This window comes from Tenrec ecaudatus, chromosome 11 (assembly GCF_050624435.1).
Source record: "Tenrec ecaudatus isolate mTenEca1 chromosome 11, mTenEca1.hap1, whole genome shotgun sequence".
Classification (NCBI taxonomy): domain Eukaryota; kingdom Metazoa; phylum Chordata; class Mammalia; order Afrosoricida; family Tenrecidae; genus Tenrec; species Tenrec ecaudatus.
This window is the reverse complement of record NC_134540.1, coordinates 145992266-146005878: the sequence shown is the minus strand read 5'-3', so window position 1 is coordinate 146005878 and position 13613 is coordinate 145992266.

The following is a 13613-nucleotide window of genomic DNA, read 5'->3' as shown; positions in this document are numbered from 1 at the left end:
AGATCACATTAGATTTTCTATTAATTGATATTAATAAACTTTACTACAGAGTTGGATAGTTGCCCTCAAAATAGATATAAAATAAAAGAAAGAGCAATTTCCAGATAAACTCTTTTTCTGGTTAAATTTATTTGGACTATTCTCTCACAGAGTTGAAGGCTGATGCACAAATCTATCATTTAAAACGTTCTAGTGACTCAGCAGCATCAAGAATGATCAATCCGCTTTTGGGAAGATGAAAAGGAAATGAAAATCCCATAGTGGAATGCATCATTTTAAAATCTAATATTTCTGTTGTATACATTGCTTATATTATGCTTACTTCCTTTAAGAAAGAGAGCAATTGTACGTATTCTACCACCCATGGTTTCTGGATTACTGACAAATACAAGGCTAAATCTGAATCAAGAGAGAAAAAAAGTCTGACAATGTATCTCTGAAAATTAGCCAAAGACAAGCTGTGGCTCTTGTTAGAACACTATCTGACTCCCCTGCTTTGGACATATCAGCAATTGCTGGAAGGATGCCACAGGTGATGAAAAAGAGCACTATAGATTGGCCCAGTGGCTCCAAGGAAGGACGAGGATGCCCAGACCACTGTGAGGGTGACGCAGGGCCAGGAAGTACCGCTGTGCATGCCATTGCCTTGAGCTGGAGTCAACTCGACATCAGCTCCCCATCTAATGCTAGGAAGGGAAAGGCCAGGTATGTTCACAGCACTTTTACTTTTCTAGCAGTAAATGTATTTCCTGGACCATTTAGAGCCTTACTAAAATTTTGTGTATCAAGATCGCCACTTTGACTATTTCCCAATATCTAATATTAGCATTTGTGTTACATATTTGAAATCTCAATAAACTACTATTCTCAAATCCATTTGATAATTTATTCATTCACCCACCAATGAATCTATTTCAAGAAACTTTTATTCCTTCTTGTCAATTGTACGTTGATTACCAAATTGTACCTACCAAGTTTTACCTACTGCCCACCCTCCTCAGAGATAGGATGGGTTCAGCTTCAGACCATAGCAATAAAGTAAGTACTGTAGTAAAGTGAGTCCCATGATTTTTATGATTTCTTGGTGCATATGAAAGTTACGTTTACACTATGTTGTAGGATATTAGAGTAGTTTGGTGGTTGCTGTGGGTTAAGATTTGGGCTGTTTACCACAAGGTCATTGGTTCAAACGTACCAGCCACTCTGCTAGAGAAAGATGAGACTATCTATTCTCATAAACATTTATAATCTCAGAAGGCCTATAAAGGGTTGCTATGAATTGGAATCAACCAGAATACAGTAGTTTATTTTTTTTGATAGTATGTTAGATATGTAATAGCAACCGAAGAAGTTAGAAATATTTGGAGCTTTACCAAATTTGACACAGAGATAGAAAGTAATTACATGCTGTTGGAAAAATGGCATTGATAAGACCCATACAAGGCAGAGATGACAAAAAAATGTGTAAAACATAAAGTATCTGAGAATCAGTAAAGCAAAGCTCAATTAAATTTGGTATGCCTGTATTTGGAAATTAGTTCTTCGGAGTATAAAACTGGTCCCCACTAGAAAATCTGGTCTGCAAAACCTAATTATGTTTATGCATAATTCTGATCCCCCGGTTTGATACTTACCATTAATGATCTGAAAATGACTTTTGTAGAAATAAAAACAGTAAATGAAGCTCATCAAAATCTATAATAATGTATGACTGACAGCTTGGTAATGGCTAACCTAAATCCTTGCACTCATATTCCTTCATTTCTGATCAATACATAATTATTACACAGATGTGATTTTAGTGTTAACCGCCAATGCCACCATAATTGTGGCCAAGGACATCTTAGCCAGAAAGATGAGTGGTATATTTGTTTCTTCCCATTCTTCTCTTGGCTTCTTATTATACTTTGTTAGCCAAATGATGGAAAAGTGGCTAATTCTTTTTGTTTGTTTGTTTTTAATCATTTTATTGGCGGCTTAAATAGCTCCGATGACAATCCATCCATCCATCCATGTATCAAGTTCATTTGTACATTTGTTGTCATCATCATTTTCGAAACATTTTTTTTCTTCTTTTGGCCCTTGGTATCAGCTCCTCATTTTTCTGCTCTCTCCCCAACCCTCCTTCCCTCGTGAACCCTTGATAATTTATAAATTGTTATTATTTTTCATATCTTACACTGGCAAATGTCTCCCTTCATCCACTTTTCTGGTGTCTGTGGCCCAGGGAGGGAGCTATATATAGATCATTGTGATCCGTTCCTACTTTCTCCCCACCTCCCCCTTAGCTTCCTGGTATCGCTACTCTCATTATTGGTCCTGAGGGGTTTATCTGTCCTGGATCCCCTGTGTTTCCTGCTCTTAGCTGGACCCATTTACATGCCCTGATCTAGTCAGTTTTGTAACGTAGAATTGGGATCGATAGTAGGGGGGAGGAAGCTATACTGCAATACTGCTCCCTGACTGGCTCATCTGTTCCTGGTGAACCTTCTGTAATAATTGTCTACAGATGGGATTTGGGTCTCCATTCTGCACTCCTCATTCACATTGATATGATTTTTTGTTCTGGGTCTTTGATGCCTGATATCTCATCCCATCAACACCTCATGATCACACAGGTTGGTGTGCTTCTTCCACATGGACTTTGATGTTTTTGAGTTAGATGGTCACTTGTTTATCTTGAAGCCTTTAAGACCCCAGAGGCTATATCTTTCGGTAGCCGGGTACCATCTACTTTCTTCACCATATTTGCTATGCACCCAATTTTGTCTTCAGCAATTGTTTCAGGAAGGTGAGCATCATAGAATGGCAGGTTATTAGAACAAAGTGTTCTTGCATTGAGGGAACACTTAAGTAGAAGCCCAATGCCCATCTGCTATTTTTATACTTTTCCTGCAAATATATGTACATAGATCTATTTCCCTTTCATTATATATAAATATATTTACATCTGTATATGCCTGTATTTAGACCTCTATAAATGACACGTGCCTCTTAGTTCTTTCCTCTGTTTCCTTTTACTTTTTTCTTGACACACTATCTTGTTTGGCCTTCGCTCAGGTTTCAGTACTTTCTCTCAGCTGCAAATGCACTTGATTCAGCCCTCCTAGGCATCCTATGCCCTCCTTGCCATTGATTTTAGATCACCTGTTGTTCCCTTGTCCTTGAGGTTCTTAACATCCACTTCATTTCCCCGCCTCCCCTCTCCCATGAACCCCTGGAAGCATCAGTCCCATGGTTTCCTCCTCCAGAATGTTTATCCGCCTATCTTATCTAGATAGACATGCAGAGACAATAATAAGCACAAAAAACAATAAGAGCATAAGAAAAGAACAAGAAAAAAACAAAAAGAAACAAATAACAAACCAATGACAAAAAAAGAAAATCCTATAAATAGTTACAGGTCTGTTTGTTGACCCTTAGGAGTATTTTCTGGTCAAGTTTGATGGGGTGTCACGTCTTGGGCACAAAATCTTTTTGGTACTCCCCAGGGTCTTCATTGCTCTGTTCCCTTTGCTGCTCTGTTGCATGCCCTTGGTGTTTTGTCATGGTTTCGGCGGGGGGTGGGGGAGGGTGTCAGTTCGGGCATAATTCCTGGATTGGGTCTGACATCTGCCATAACACCTGGACATCACCCCTGGAATGAATGTAAACAGTAGCTTTTTCCCAAAGTCCCTTTTGCATTTTTAATCTTACCTCAGCAGACTTATGTTGTACTTGTCTTTTTACTTCACTTAACATACTTTCCTCCAGTTCTTCCCATGCAACAATGTGCTTCATGTGTTCATCACTGCTTTGTGGGGATGCATACTACTCCATTGTGTGTATGTACCACAGTTTTTAATCTTTCCATCCGTTGATGGAATTGGAGTTGTTTCCAACTCCTTGCAATTGTGAACTGTGCCATGGAGAAAAATGGAGCACAGATATCTGGCTGCAGTTGGTTTCTTGCTTCCTCTGGGTATATGCCCACTAGTGGGATTGCTGGGTCATTTGGTAGTTCAATTTCCATCTCTTTTAGATGTCACCAAATCAGTTTCCATAATGGCTAAACATACCTATAGGTCTACCAGCAGTGGATGAGTATTCCTATCTCCCCACAGCCCTTCTAATGCTTGTTAACTTTCTGATTTTTTGAGTTGGACTGTCTGTGAGGGTGTTAGGTGGTACCTTATGATTGTGTTAATTGGCATTTCTCTTATGGCTAATGATCAGGAACATTTTCTCATATATTTATTGGCAATTCAGAGTTTTGCTCTGATGAAACTTCTGTTCGGGTTCTTTGCCCACCTCCTCAGTGGGCAATACTTTTCTTTTTAGAAGCAAGCAGAGTATTGTAGATTTTAGTAATAAAGCCTTTGATGTGTCATTGCTAAAGGTGTTTTCCCAGTCCATGGGCTCTCTTATTGATCTCTTGGTTAATTATTTCAATGAACACGGGTATTTTATCCTCAGTATATTCTACTTGTAAATTTGTGCTTTCTCTTTATTTGTGCCCTTCCCTACTTCCGATAGCTTATTGTGTTATCCTGGGTACATTAGAGAAACAAATCCACAGAAACTCATAGGTATAAGAGAGAGTTTTATATAAAGGGTAAGTGCACATCAAGAAAACATCCCAACTCAATGTTGCCCAAACCCACAAGTCTAACATTAACACATATGTCCACCAACAAGCCACAAAGTCTTCCTCCAGCTCACAAAACACACACAATGATGCCAACTGCAGGAGGAAAGTCAAATCAGTGAATGTGTAAGCATCTCAGCACTGGCAGAGGTCTCTACACGCTGCTCCAGCACCCAGGGCTGCATCAGGGTAGGTCCATGTGGCTTCTTCTCAGGGATGTCTTGCAGGAAGTGAACCTTGCAAGCTGAAGCAGAGAACTGGCTAAGACAGCTGGACCTTAGTCTGACCATCACAAAGCAAGAGACACAAGAACTAGAAAGGTGAGGCTCATGTAGCTATTTTTCCCTTTGCCCTTCAATTAACCCCACATGTGTTTATTGGCCAGGTTGGCACAATAAACCTTAATTATCTCACCGATGTATTCCCTACTCCAAAGTTCCCAGGTTTCTCTAAATTCCCTCATTGATAGCCCTAATAGTTTGGGGTTTTACCTTAAGGTCTGTTACCTACCTTGAGCTAATTCTTGAGCACGACTTGAGGTAAGGGTCTTGCTCATTTTTCTGCAGATAGATATCCATTTTTCCCTCCACCATTTATTGCAGAGGGCATCCGCTTCCCATTTGATATTTTTGGTCCCTTATTAAAGATCAGTTGTCTGTATGCTGATGTTTTTATTGCAGATTTTTTTTGTTCTTTTCCATTGGTCTGAGTATCTGGCATTATACCAATACCAAGCTGTTTTGACCACTATAGCTGTATAATAGGTGCTAAAGCGGGTGAAAGCAAGCCCTTCCACTCTGTCCTGCTTCTTGAGGAGTTCTCTGCTAATTCTGGGCTTCTTCTCTCTCCAGATGAAATTAGTAATCAGTTTTTCAGGTTATTTGAAGAAAGATGATGGTATTTACATCGGGATAGCATGAAACTTATATAGTACCTTGGCAAAACGGACATTTTTACTATATTGAGTCTTCTAGCTTACCAGCATGGGATAGTCTTCCATTTGTGGAGGTCACTCTTCGTTTCTTGTAATAGTGTTCTATAGTTTTCTTCACACAAATCTTTTGTTTTTTTAAGTCAGGTATATCCTCACATATTTCAATTTGTGCTTGGCTATTGTGAGGCTACCACCCTTTTGATCCCTTCTTCTGTGTTCTTGTCCGATGTGTATATCAGTCTGATAGACTTCTGGTTGTTGATCTTTGATGCCTTTTATTTGCCTTATGTTGGTAGCTAAGCCCTCCGATATGAAGGGGACAAGGTGCATCCTTGTTTGGTTCCCTTTTTCAGGGGGATTTTTTCTTCTTTTCTCCATTTACTACCATGTTGGCTGTTGGTTTTCATATATAACTTGTGCTATATTGAGGGATTTCCCCTCCCATTCCTATCTTCTTGAATGGCTTAAATAGGAATTGGTGCTGGATTTTTCAAATACTTTTTCCACATCTAACAATATTATTGTGTGGTTCTTATAATTTTTCATGTCAGTGTGGTGAATAATACTAATGGTCTTTCTTATCTTGAACCATCCCTGCATCCTTGGTATGAATCCCACTTAGTCGTGGTGAATTATTGGTTTTATATACTTCTGTATTGTGTTGGCAAGTATTTTGTTAAGGATTTTTGCATGTGTGTTCATTAGGGATTTTGGTCTGTAGTTATCAATTCTTGTGGGCCCAGTTTAGGTATCAGAGTTATACTCGCTTCATGGAAAGAGTTTGGTAGTTTGCATTCTTTTTCTATGTTCTGGAAGAGTTTGGTTAGAATTGCTGTCAATTCTCTCCTGAAAGCTTGGTAGAATTCTTCTATGAAGCCCTATGGCCCAGGGAATTTTTTTGCTGGTGATCCTTTGAGAGAACCTTGTCTATTTTTTCTGTTGCTAAGGGTCTGTAGAGACTCTTGACATCCATCTGGGATAGTCTACGGAAGGATTGTTTTTCCAAATATTTGTCCATATCTTCCAAATTGTTGAGTTCATTGGAGTACAGGTCTTCATAGGACTGTGTAATTATTATTTTGACTTCATTATAGTGTGTTGTTATGTCCCCTGTTTCATCTCTCATTCTTGCTATTGAAATTTGTTCCTTCCTTTCTTTGGTTAGGCTTGCCTGTGGTCTGTCTATTCTGCTAATCCTTTCAAAGAACCAACTTTTAGCTGTATAAATTTATTCCATAGTTCTCTTGTTTTCCCTCTCATGAATCCCAGACCTGATTTTTATTATTTCTTTTCTTTTGCTCTTAGTGGGATTGTCCTGATGACTCTGCTCTAATTGCGTAAGTTTTCTGTCAGCACATCAATCATAAGGCTCACTCCCTTTTTCATGTATGCATGTATTGCTGTCAAACTTCCTCTGATAACTGCCTTTGTTGTTTCCCAAAGGTTTTGGTATGTCATATTCTCATTCTTCTTGGTTGCTAGAAACTTCTTAATTTCATATTTGATCTGGGCAAGTATGCACTCTTTTTGCAGTAGAGAGTTGTTTATCCTCCAATTGTTGTCTCTTGTTTTCTTAATTGTCCTTTGGTTGATTTCCAGCCTTAGGCATAGTGGTTGGAGAGAGATGTCTGTATGATCTCTTCATGCTTGAATTTACACAGATTCACGCTGTGTTCCAGCTTGTGGCTTATCTTTGAGAATGTGTCATGTGGGTTTGAAAAGAATTCAAATATTTTGCATTTGGGTGAAGAGCTCTAAATATGTTTAGTCGGTCAATTTGTCTAATCATAATATTTAGATCTGTATTCTCCTTGTTAAGCTTTGTTCCCTGTGATCTATCTTTTTCATAGAGTGGTATATTAAAGTCACCTAGTACAATTGTTGAACCTGTGATTTCTTTTTTCATCTTTGGAGTGTTTGATTGAAGAATTCCACATGTCTCTCATTGGGTACGTATATATTTATTATGCTCACTGGTTCTTGGTCTACTGTTCCCTTCAGCATTATATAGTGCCCCTACTTATCTCTTGTTATGGCTTGCACCTTGAGATGAATTTTATCTGAGATTAGGATTGCAACCCCTGCTTTTTGTGAATTTCCATTTTCTTGGCATATTTTTCTCCAGTCATTAAATTGCAGCCTATTTTGTCTGTAATCTTGAGATGTCTCCTGTATGCAGCAGATTGAAGAGTTGTGTTTTATAAACCTGACTGCTGGCCGTTGCCTTTTAATGCCTCTGTTCAGTCCATTGAAACTGAGGGTTATTACATCCATCTGCAGACTCTGTGATGTCATCTTGTATCTTTTGTGTTGGGTGTTTTCCTATCTCCTTTCTTGTAAGTGCTTTTATGAGTGTGTTGTGTACATGCCTTTCATTCATGCCTTCTTTCAATCTACGTTCATTCATGCCTTCTTTCAATCCTAAACCAATGCTATCTTGGGGGCTCTTTTCTCTTTGTTGCCCTCTGGGTTGGGTTGTTCCATGGGTGGTCTATTATTTTTGTTCAGTGAGTGCTGTTCTGGCCATACTGGGTCAGAAGGTTCTTTTTTAGGATTGAATTTCGTTTAACATAGTCTTTGCGTTTTCCTTTTCTGGGAAGTCTCTTACTTCTCCATCTGTCTTGATAGATAATTTGGCTAGATAACGGTATTCTTTGTTTTGCATTGCTTTCCTTCATTTTTTTGGAATATGTTATTCCACTCTCTCTTCTTCCGTGTCTGCTGATAGGTCTGAGCATATTCTTACTTGGGTAACTTTATGGGTTACTGCTTGCTTTTCTCTAGCTGCTCATATGATTTTCTCCTTTTCCTCAAATTTGGATAGTTTAACTATTATATGTACCTTGGTGAGTTCTGGGGATTCAGTGTAGGTGGTGTTCTTTCGGCCTTCTGAATGAGTTCCTGGTTTTCATTCATTTAACCGGATGAAGTTTTCTTCTAAGAATTCCATGATGTTTTTGCCATTGACTTCTTCATTGTGTCTTGGCTCAGGTAGTCCAATTATTTTATTGTTGTTTCTCTTCATATCATCAACATGGATCTCGGGTTTTCATCAGCTTCTCTGATTATCTTGACAGCCTTTCCTGTTTGTTGAAGTCTGCCTGATTATTCTCTAGGTCACTGATGCAATTCTCTGTCTCCTCAAGTCTGTTTGTGAAATCTGTGAATTTGCTACTGGTTTTGTTTTCTTGTTCCTTAGATCTTGTATTTTCCTTTGGTACATGACCTTTATCTTCTCTATCATTTCATCCGTTTTCTGTATTGTTTCCTTCATATCCTGTATGACTCCAAGCAACATTCTGAAGATTTCTGTGGCAGATCAATTTCTATGCATGTTGTTAGGTCCAGAACATCTTCCAACAATGCCTTTTGTTTTTCCTGGTTTTATTTTTTCATTGAGCTTGTTGGGGTTGATTGCTGTTTGCATTGTGTTGTTTTGGAGGTGCCTGGTGCCATTCTCCAGAGAGTGGTAAAGCACTGGACTCTCTCTTGGGGACACCCTAGGAATGATTCTTCGAACTTCCTGCAGCTAATTGCCTATATGGGGTCGGGATACTGCTTAATTCTCTAGTGGTTTCACTCTTCCCTGCAAACCAGCATTTTGTTATTAGGAGGGAAAGTTGGATAGTTCTCTCAGGGGATTCTGGTTTGGTGGTGTTGACCCACTAGGCTGGTGCTTCCCTTGATGATCTCTCAGGAAGCCATGATGGCTTGTGGAGCCTCAGAGGGTGTTCTGGGTTGTTGTGGATGGTATGTGAGTATGCCTGTTTTGGTGTACATCACTGAAAATGGTGGGTGGAATTGTGCTAGTCAGTTATATTGTTATTTGGGTTGTGCAGAGGTTTCCGCAGCAGCGTGTTTCCCTGGATTTTTGGCAGAGCTGCCTTAGGTCGTGTGAGGCCCTTGAGCAGATAGGAGGAAGTTTTCTCAGCCACATGGGGCCATGGAGGATGGGCATGGTCTCACCCAGCCACGTGGAACACTGTGGTTCCCCCAGACAAGTGGAGCACCCCAAAGGGTTAGCAGGACTTCCCCCAGCTGCTTAAAGGACCTTGGAGGGTAGGCGTGAGTTCTCTAGCAGCAGACAATGGGGCAGGATTTCTCCAGCACATGTTACTCCTAAGAAGGCAGAGCTCCCTAAATTGGGTGGAGGGAAGGCATAATTGCCCTGGGTGAAGGCCAGTGGCCTGGAGGTTGACAGTGGCATGTGAGAGGAAAGAGAGGAGAAAAATAAAACTGAACCTGAGACTGTGGGGGGAAGAGGGAAGAGAGAGAAACAAAGGCAAATATATAGCTGAGTACCGATTGCCTGACCTTGGACCTGAATGGGATTAAATCCTGCCAAGAGGCAGTGGCAAGCTATGCTGTATTGAAATGAAGCCCCTGGGCCAGCAGAAGAAGCCTGCTTCTGACCAACACTGTGGCAGGATTTAGTTTAAGCTTTCTCCAGCCCTCCCAGTGATAAGCCCAAAGTTCCTAAAAACCTAGTGGATCTATGCCAACTTTTTATCTTTATGACTCGGCTCCTTCTGTAAACCAGCAGTGTGGAATTTTCCTCTTCAGTTACTCTCGTGTGCTGATTTCTGTGGAGTCCCTTTGGTATGTGTTACTCAGTCACCATCTTGCCTGGAGTCCCGCCTATTTTTGGCTAATTCTTAAGACCTTCTCTACTCTTGACCATCTGTTGGTCTATATCCTTTACTTTGGGTCAGAATTTTATTATACAGATTTTAAAACACTTCTTTGTTTATGTGATATCAAAGAGTTCCAGGTTAGTAGAAAGTGATTTTGTGTTAAGGGAGGCCTTGAGTAGAGGGCCTCTGCCCATCTGCTATCTTAATACTTAACATATAAATATATATACATTGGCCTCTATCCCTTTCATTATAAATTAATATATTTACATATGTACATTCCCATAGCTATACCTCTATAAATAGCTTTTGCTTCCTATTTCATCTTCACCCTCCATTCTTTTCTAGATTATCCTGTAGGATACATTGCACTTGATTAAACCCCACCAGGCATTGTACACCCTCCTCGCCTTTGGGTCTATCCTGGAGTCAATTCTGATTCATCACAAACATATAGGATCAACTTGTACTATGGGTTTCTGACAAGGTAACTCTTTAGAGGACTAGAAAGCCTCTTCTGTGTATAGTTACTAGAAATATAGTGCTCATTGAGAAACCTTTTTGCTTTGGACATATAGAGTTAAATGTTATAGAGAATTTTATTTCAATTTTTGTTCATAGCATCCATGAAACTACCCATATAGTGCTAACATCATAGAAAGTGAATTCTCTAGATAGAGTGGCTGCCTTAAAAGGTTCTAGAATTCTTTTTAAAAATCATTTTATTGGGGGCTTATACAACTCTTATCACACTCCATGCATACATCCATTGTAGCAAGCACATTTGTACATTTGTTGCCATCATCATTCTCAAAACATTTGCTTTCTACTTAAGCTCTTGGTATCAGGTCCTCATTTTTCCCCTCCCTCCCTGTTCCCCCCACCCTCATGAACCCTAGATAATTTATAAATTATCATTATTTTGTCATGTCTTACACTGACCAATGTCTCCCTTCATCCACTTTTCGTCTGTGTGTCTCCCAGGGAGGGGATTATATGTAGAACCTTGATATTGGTTCCCCTTTTCTACCCGACCTTCCATAATGTTAGCTAAGAAATAGCAAAACAGGTATCATTGCTCTTTGAAACTTTGCTTTTTATAAAAGTCTTAGTTTAGTACCTGTTTTCACCAACTGAAAGAAATACAAAGAATATTTCACTCTCTGAAATGTGAAAAGTGAAACTCATGTTCTGTATTTATATTATAGCAGACATTAAAGATATTTAGGAGTACTATGGCATAGGGGTTATTCATAGGGCTCAATGTCAACAGTTAAAACAACCTGCCACTCTGGGGGAGGCTTTCCCCTCCAGTAAAGTGTTTTCCTGTCTTTTAGGGTCATGCTAGGCCAGATTCACCTTTATGGCAGTGATTTTTTTGGTTGTATTATTGGTTTTAGATTAGAATCGTGTGACACTTAATCCATTATCACTGCTATCTATATAAAAGAAGAGAACATACACAGTCAGGCCCACAGAGGGAAAATAGTCTTGCAACCATCGAATCAGAGATTATAGCTGCAAGCCAAGAAACACCACTAGTTGCTCTGTGGAAGGTGAGGCTTCCTATTCACATAAAGATCTACAATAGAAGAAATCCACAGGTACAGTTCTGTCCTGTTCTATAGGGTTGCTATGAGTCAACATCAACTCTATGGCAGTGAGTTATTGTGAGAATCATCTGTGACTTCTATGTGGCCATTGTAATGAATGACTAAACCCAGCAGAAAATTAAAGTATCATGGAACAAATTGCTGATGTCAAAATAGGTTAAAGGAAGGATGGAGGTTAGAGGCATATGGCCTTAAGTTTGTTTGCTCAGATGGATTCTCCTTCTCCCTTGTGTAACCAAAGGTTGGGTATGGCCTCCAGATTCTTTACTCACACCTTAACAAGACTAAAGCAAGTACATCACTGAAAGAACTTGTCTACATAATCCACTGATCTCAGAGGAATATGTAAGCATGCTTTGTTTGGCATTTTACCCTGAATCATAGAGCAATATTTGTTGGCTTACCCTTGTATAATGATACCATAATGTTCCTAAAATAAATCTCTTCTATGAACATCTTTCTTTATTGGAAATGCATTTTAAGTTACTGTGGTGGAAATTAAAGAAGAAACTTAAAAGGATCACCAAGAATTATTAACCATCACAACAGGTTGGGACACATCTACTCTTCAATGTCTTGACAATATAATAGCCAATTTATTCAAATTAACCAGTTCCACAAAAACCATAAATAGATATAAAAATCTGAGTAACAGTAAGCATTTTAATGAAACTTTAAATAAGGTTTTCACATACATTGAGTCATTAAACTCATTAAAGGAGTTGCTAGGTTTGTGTAAAAGACAGAAGCCACATTAAATTATATATGTTCAATTATATTATTTAAGTTAATAGTGCTTTATGGTTGAACTGTATTTCTATAACATTGATAGCAAACTTACCAGAAAAGTCACTTTGGAACATAAATATTTAATGAAGCCAATATAGATAGTGTGATAGCTACATAATCTTACATTTACTTGAAGGTATGAAAGCAAAGGGGTGGGCTATGACAGTTAGGGTTTTTGTGCCAACATGGCTCTTGAAGGAACATGTGGGTGGTGTTTAGCCTGTCAATCAGGTCCCAGCTAAATTGGAGGGAAACATAGATAAATGGTTCCTCATGTCTTGCCTCTTTCTCTTTCTCCTGGGAGGCGTGCCACATTCTCTCTGCTCCACCTTTCTGTTGACAAGCCATGTGGAGCCAGGCTGAGACCTGCAACAGCTCTGGAGATGCTTCCACTGCCATTGGATCCACAAGATCTTTCACCCTCTTGCCTGTGATCTTACTGCATTTTGCATAATTGCATGTACTGTGTGAGTCTAAAGAGGGATTCATGGACTAGTATCAGTCTTATGGCCTAATATCAGATTTATGGAATTGATCTGGACTGTGCTGAGATGCTTTCTTAATATACAATTACTCTTGGATATAATGATCTTTCTTATACATCTATGAGTGTCCCTAGACTTTTTTTCTCTAGTCAATCTGGTCTAATACAGATACTTTTACTTTTAATTCTGAATTCCTCACATTGATAATCCTTCACAATTGAAAATGCACTTGAAGAAAAAATTGGGGCCATTGCTGTTAAGGTGGTTACTTATTGTCAAGGTGCCAACTTCTGAGATTATATATATATATATATATATATGTATATATATATATAATGATAAAGCTTTGCTATACTTGAAACTCTTAAGAGGAAAATGCTGTTGGATCCACAGGTAAAATGGGGGGACCTGATAGAGTGTTTGAGCAATGCATACATCACTGAAATAAACATCTATCTTTCCAGCAAAATTCTGCCTAGTTGACAACATCCATCTTTTCATGGAGACAATGTCTGGTGGATGTAAGAAAAG